This window comes from Moschus berezovskii, chromosome 13, assembly GCF_049115385.1.
Source record: "Moschus berezovskii isolate FMDL1 chromosome 13, NW_MosBer_1.0, whole genome shotgun sequence".
Classification (NCBI taxonomy): Eukaryota; Metazoa; Chordata; class Mammalia; order Artiodactyla; family Moschidae; genus Moschus; species Moschus berezovskii.
The window spans coordinates 48,267,410-48,274,224 of NC_142472.1; the positions used below are offsets into that span (position 1 = coordinate 48,267,410).

Here is a 6,815-nt window from a genome sequence, read left to right on the forward strand (position 1 = left end):
GTGCAGTTTTCTAAACTCTGAAGTATTTTATGTAATATTAGTGTTTTTTTTTTCTTAAATTCTTGAGTGAGTTTACCCAAAAAGCCATTTAGACTTGCAGTTTCTTTTGTGGGATAATATTCTCTGAGATCTGTGATTCAAGCTATTGTATATGTCCACTATTGTTATTCATTTCAATTCATCTCATGATTTTAATTATATAGGTGAATTGCTTTACATTACTAATTTTTTACAATTGTTTTTTCTGTTTTCTCTTCCATCTCCTGAAAGATGAAATTTATTTTCTCCTTGGGATGTCCTTCTTGAGTAGATTTTTTTTCATAGTTCATCTTGTTTTGTCTTTTCTATGATCCAGTGGATGTTGACACTTTGATCTCTGGTTCCTCTGCCTTTTCAAAATCCAGTTTGAACATCTGAAAGGTTTCAGTTCACATACTGTTGAAACCTGGATTGGAGAATTTTGAGCACTACTTTGCTAGTGTGTGAGGTGAGTGCAATTGTGTGGTAGTTTGATTATTTTTAGAGTTACCTTTCTTTGGGATTGGAATAAAAACTGACCTTTTCCAGTCCTGTGGCCACTACTGAATTTTCCAAGTTTCCTGGCATATGGAGTGCAGCACATTAACAACAGGATTTGAAATAGCTCACTGAAATTCCATCATCTCCACTACTTTATTCATAGTGATGCTTCCTAAGGCCCATTTGACTTTGCATTCCAGGATGTCTGGCTCTAGGTGAGTGATCACATCAACATGATTATCTGGATCCTGAAGATCTTTTTTGTATAGTTCTTTTGTGTATTCTTGTCACGTTTTCTAAATGTCTTCTACTTCTGTTAGGTTCATACTGTTTTCGTCCTTTATTGTGCCCATCTTTGTATGAAATATTCCTTTGATATCTCTAATTCTCTTAAAAAGATCACTAGTCATTCCCATCCTGTTGTTTTCCTCGCTTTCTTGGCACTGAACATCGAGGAAGGTTTTCTTAACTCTCCCTGCCATTCTTTGAAACTCTGCATTCAGATGGGTATATCTTTCCTTTTCTCCTTTGCCTTTACCTTCTCTTCTTTGATCAGCTATTTTTAAGGTTTCCTCGGACAACCATTTTGACTTTTTGCATTTATTTTCCTTGGGGATGGTCTTGATCACTGCCTCTTGTACAATGTCATGAACCCCTGTCCATTTATCTTCAGGGACTCTGTCAGATCTAATCTCTTAAATCTATTTGTCACTTCCATTCTATAATTTTAAGGGATTTGATTTAGGTCATACCTGAATGGTCTAGTTGTTTTCACTACTTTCTTCAATTTAAGTCTGAATTTTCCAATAAGAGTTTCATGATCTGAGCCACAGTCAGCTCCTGGTCTTTTCTTTTTTTCTTTGCTGACTGTATAGAGCTTCTCCATCTTCAGCTGCAAAAAATGTAATCAATCTGATTGGTTCCTGAGAAATTTGTGTGCAGATCAAGAAGCAAAAGTTAGAACCAGACATGGAAAAACGGACTGGTTCCAAATTTGGAAAGGAGTACGTCAAGGCTGTCTATTGTCACCCTGTTTATTTAACTTATATACAGTGTGCATCATGCTAAATGCTTGGCTGGATGAAGAACAAGTTGGAATCAAGATTGCCAGGAGAAATATAAATAACCTGATATGCAGATGACACCACCCTTATGGCAGAAAGCAAAGAGGAACTGAAGAGCCTCTTGATGAAAGTGAAAGAGTAGAGTGAAAAACGTGGCTTAAAGCTCAACATTCAAAAATGAAGATGATGGCATCTGGTCCTATCACTTCATGGCAAACAGATGAGGAAACAATTGAAACAGTGAAAGACTTTATTTTCTTGGGCTCCAAAGTCCCTGCAGATAGGGACTACAGCCATGAAATTAAAAGATGCTTGCTTCTTGGAAGAAAAGCTATGACCAACCTGCTGCTGCTGCTGCTAAGTCGCTTCAGTCGTGTCCGACTATATGCGACCTCATAGACGGCAGCCCACCAGGCTCCCCCATCCCTGGGATTCTCCAGGCAAGAACACTGGAGTGGGTTGCCATTTCCTTCTCCAATGCATGAAAGTGAAAAGTGAAAGTGAAGTCGCTCAGTTGTGTCCGACTCCTAGTGACCCCATGGACTGCAGCCCACCAGGTTCCTCCATCCATGGCATTTTCTAGACAGTATATTAAAAAGCAGAGACATTACTTTGCCAACAAAGGTCCATCTAGTCAAAGCTATGATTTTTCCAGTAGTCATGTATAGATGTGAAAGTTGGACCATAAAGAAATCTGAGAGTTGAAGAATTCATGCTTTTGAACTGTGATATGGGAAAAGACTCCTGAGAGTCCATTGGACTACAAGGAGATCAAACCAGTCCATCCTAAAGGAAATCAGTCCTGCATATTTATTGGAAGGACTGATGCTGAAGCTGAATGTCCAATACTTTGGCCACCTGATGTGAAGCACTGACTCATTGGAAAATACCCTGATTCTGGGAAAGATTGAAGGCGGGAGGAGACGGCAACGACATAGAAAGACATGGTTGGATAGCATCACAGACTCAATGGACATAAGTTTGAGCAAGCTCTGGGAGTTGGTGATGGACAGGGAATTCTGGCATGCTACAGTCCAAAGGGTCGCAAAGACCTGAAACCACTGTGCAACTGAACTGCACTGAATCTTGTTTTGACACTAACCATCCAACTTTTTATAAAAGATTTTAATATATTTAAATATTTCTTTTTTCTCTTAACTCTGACTAATCCTTGACAAAGCTTATATTCTCTGTCTTGATGTTTTTTGAAGAAATAGAATAAAATTCTAATTTTTGAGTATTAACTTATTTCACGTACACTTCATATACAGGTTGACACTATTTACTGTCATTTTAAAAATATTATTGACAATAAGAACTAGTATTTCAAAAATAAGTAAAATATAAACCTATTACCACATAATAGTTGGTTTGAGTTATATCTAGTAAGTGAACACTAGCAAATGGAACAACACACATTGAAACAGTGTTTGTCTGAATTTAAAACCCTATTTATCCATTAAATTATATTGACTCACATGAATATTAATGTGATCTTTAACTGGTTTTGCTTTTGAATTGCATAAAATAATGGACCTGTTCTTAATCAAGTTCTACAGCACTGGGCATCATGCTTGATGATTTATCAAGCATAAACTTTATCCAAAATAAAGAAGTGTTTTGTAAAGGGTAGTGGAAAATTGTGTATATGTATATGCATCTAAATTATTCAGTGAATAACTGAAAGAGACTAAAAGATATGTCATATTGGCAAAAAGTAAAATCAAAAATTTACTAAAATTCTTTTAAATGAATCTCTTTCTGTTAAGAACTACACCTGGAGATGACTGCATGAGGCTTTGACACATACTAGCAATATCATGCTACAATAATTTTGGTTTAACCTACTCACAGAAATATCTGGTTCTCACTCTTTGCCTTTATTTATTTATTTTAGCATTGAGAGGGAAGACAGTATTAGAACTTCATTTTACTGTTTTAAATATTTTCACCATGAAAGTTACTGAATCTCTAATTCCATTTTTTCTAGCTACATACAACACACTTCTATGCAGCTGTCCTAGTTTGCTGTGAACTCACAATAGCCAAATACGGGGGAAGTTTTTGCTTTACTGAAATAATTCTTCTTAGGTATTCCTGACTCTCGACATTTCACTCACCAAATCTTCCCTCAAATACCACTTCTAATAATATTCTTAAATATATATTTTCTTCATTCCCCAGCTATAATCAGGAATCTATATTAATCTTTTACCTATAATTTCATGTCTGAACCCCCCAGTTGCCCTTAAAGTTCACTGATAATACATGCCCTGTCATCAACACGTCTTTGTTCCCTTTCCTTAAAACAATACCTCATCTATTCTTGATGCTCCTATTCCCTGGCTATACTAGGATACTGGTACCCACAGCTACATAATCCCTGGATCATTTTTTAAAGGGAAAATACATTTTGAAAGCTTGTATGAAAAAACTTCAATTACAAACTTAAGTATCACACTCAACAAGCTCTTCGCTTGTAGGGTATTACTTCAAAACAAATTTGTAATATACATATTTGTATGTATATGAATTTAAATATACATGAAACATAGTGAATATATAGGATGATTGTTTATGATCATGACATCATATATCATGACATCATGACATGTGTGCATGATATCTAGTGATCTACAGATTTCATTTTTATGAAAAAACAGCATCCATTTCTTTGATTGTGCCAATCTTAAATCTAAAATTGATTTTTTTGAACTATGGTATTGGAGAAGACTCTTGAGTGTCCCTTGGACTGCAAGGAGATCCAACCAGTCAATCCTAAAGGAAATCAGTTCTGAATATTCATTGGAAGGACTGATGTTGAAGCTGGAACTCCAATACTTTGGCCCCCTTATGTGAAGAACTGACTCAGTGGAAAAGACCCAGATGCTGGGCAAGATTGAAGGCAAGAGGAGAAGGGGACAACAGAAGATGAGATGGTTGGATGGCATCACCGAATCAATGGCCATGAAATTGAGCTGGTTCCAGGAGTTGGTGATGAACAGGGAAGCCTGGCATGCTGTAGTCCACAAGATTGTAAAGAGTCAGACACTACTGAGTGACTGAACTGAACTGACCACATAGGGTTCCTGACAGAGAATATGGCCACTCCCTGGTACCGGGCTCCAGAAATCATATTGAATTCCAAGGGCTACACCAAGTCTATCAACATCTGGTCTGTGAGCTGCATCCTGGCAGAGATGCTCTCCAACAGGCCCATCTTCCCCAGGAAGAATTACCTCGACCAGCTGAAACACGTTCTGAGTATTCTTGGATCCTCATCTCAGGAAGACCTGAACTGTATGAAAAATTTAAAAGCTAGAAACTATCTGCTCTCTCTTCCACACAAAAATAGGGTGCCATGGAACAGGCTGTTCCCAAATGCTGACTCCAAATCTCTGGATTTACTGGACAAAATGTTGACATTCAACCCTCACAAGATGAATGAGGTGGAGCAGGCTCTGGCCCACCTGTACCTGAAGCAGTACTATGAACCGAGTGATGAACCCATCACTAAAGCACACTTCATGTTTGACATGGAATTGGATGACTTGCCCAAGAAAACGCACAAAGAACTCAAATCTAAAATGTTCTTCTCATGTAATCATATTTCACCCTTCCTTGAGTTACAAAACATGAAGAAACTGTTAGCTAATCTAAATTTATTTTTTTTGTCTAAATTCCTATTCTTTATATTAAAAAAAAAATACTTAATGCTTGATTCAAACTTTAACTATACCACTTCTACTCACCTGGCTAGTAGAATTGAAATGGATCTTGCATTAACTTATAGAAGCAAAGATTGCATACATATGCACATTACCAGTTTCTTAATGGATATATCTTCATTATTTAATGTATTGATAAACAGTAGTAGAATTTGAAAAACATAAACAATCTTTTTTATGAATTAAATAACTTTCTCTAATTTCATTTCTCTGTTTCAAAGTTTTTGTCTTATGAATAATGGGTTTATTGGATGATGTAAATTCAGTCTCTCTAACTGAAATATAATGTTAAAAAACATTGTGAGTGAAATTTATTTTAATATTAATTAGAATATCTCACAATAAATGATATTAAAGCAATTAAGGGAAAAATTTATGAATATACCTGCCACAGAATCCTGTTTTTTATCTTTGCCCCTAAGATATTTACCATAGGCTTCCCTGGTGAATCAAATGGTAAAGAATCTGTCTGCAATTGCAGAGAAGACTTGGGTTTGATCCCTGGATTGGGAAGATCCCCTGAGGACCCATTCCAGGACAGAGGAGCCTGGTAGGCTACAGTCAGTATGGTCACAAAGTGTTGGACACGACTGAGTGACTGAGCATGGCATGACAATGCATGTGAAAACTGTGCAAGATGTTTTTCTCTGTTCTCTATGCTTCTATCTGAATTATTTCTATGCTTTTCTTACAGTTTCTGGTAAAACATCATGCACTTTTAGTTCTCCATAACATTTAATTCTTTGAAAACAGAATAAGACAAAACATCTTAGAACATATAGAAAATGTGCTGAATTTATTTTACTTAACAAAGAAGACTAACATAAAGTACAGTATCAGAACACACCTTGTAATAAAGCAGAATGTGGAAAAGGCTATTTTAATGTATCCATAGTTTTGAAGTAGATATAAGCAATCATTTCAAAATTAAAAATTGCAGTGAGTCTTGTCCTGCAGTTTCTGTAAAATAGACTCGTGGAATTTAATCACACAAGGAGAACCCAAAGCACCTCCCTTTAAAATCTCATATAAATCATAGTATATACTTTACATTGCATTAAATTTTATTGTTTCCAGAAACAGAAAATAAATATTTAATATATACATATTCTATATTTCATGCATCAGTATTTGTTTACTTATCATATGAACATTGCTATTTTAATATTCTTTACAATTTTATTTAATATAGCTACATTCTACTTTTTAGCAGCTTACACTCTATTGTTTTAATTTATTTATTTTAATTGGAGGCATATTGTTTGAAAATATTGTGATGGTAAGAATATATAATGGAGTAAAGACAATCTCTTTAACAAGTGGTGCTGGGAAAACTGGCCAATAATCTGTAAAAGAATGAAACTAGAACACTTTCTAACACCATACACAGAAATAAACTCAAAATGGATTAAAGATCTAAATGTAAGACCAGAAACTATAAAACTCCTAGAGGAAAACATAGGCAAAACACTCTCCAACATAAATCACAGCAGGATCCTCTATG

The 6,815-nt window shown here is 35.6% G+C and overlaps 1 pseudogene; it reads left to right on the top strand.

The window, feature by feature from the left end:
- Positions 1-4,684: 4,684 nt before the first annotated feature.
- LOC148775826 (mitogen-activated protein kinase 1 pseudogene) lies at positions 4,685-6,043 on the top strand (annotated as a pseudogene).
- The last annotated feature ends 772 nt before the right edge of the window (positions 6,044-6,815 follow it).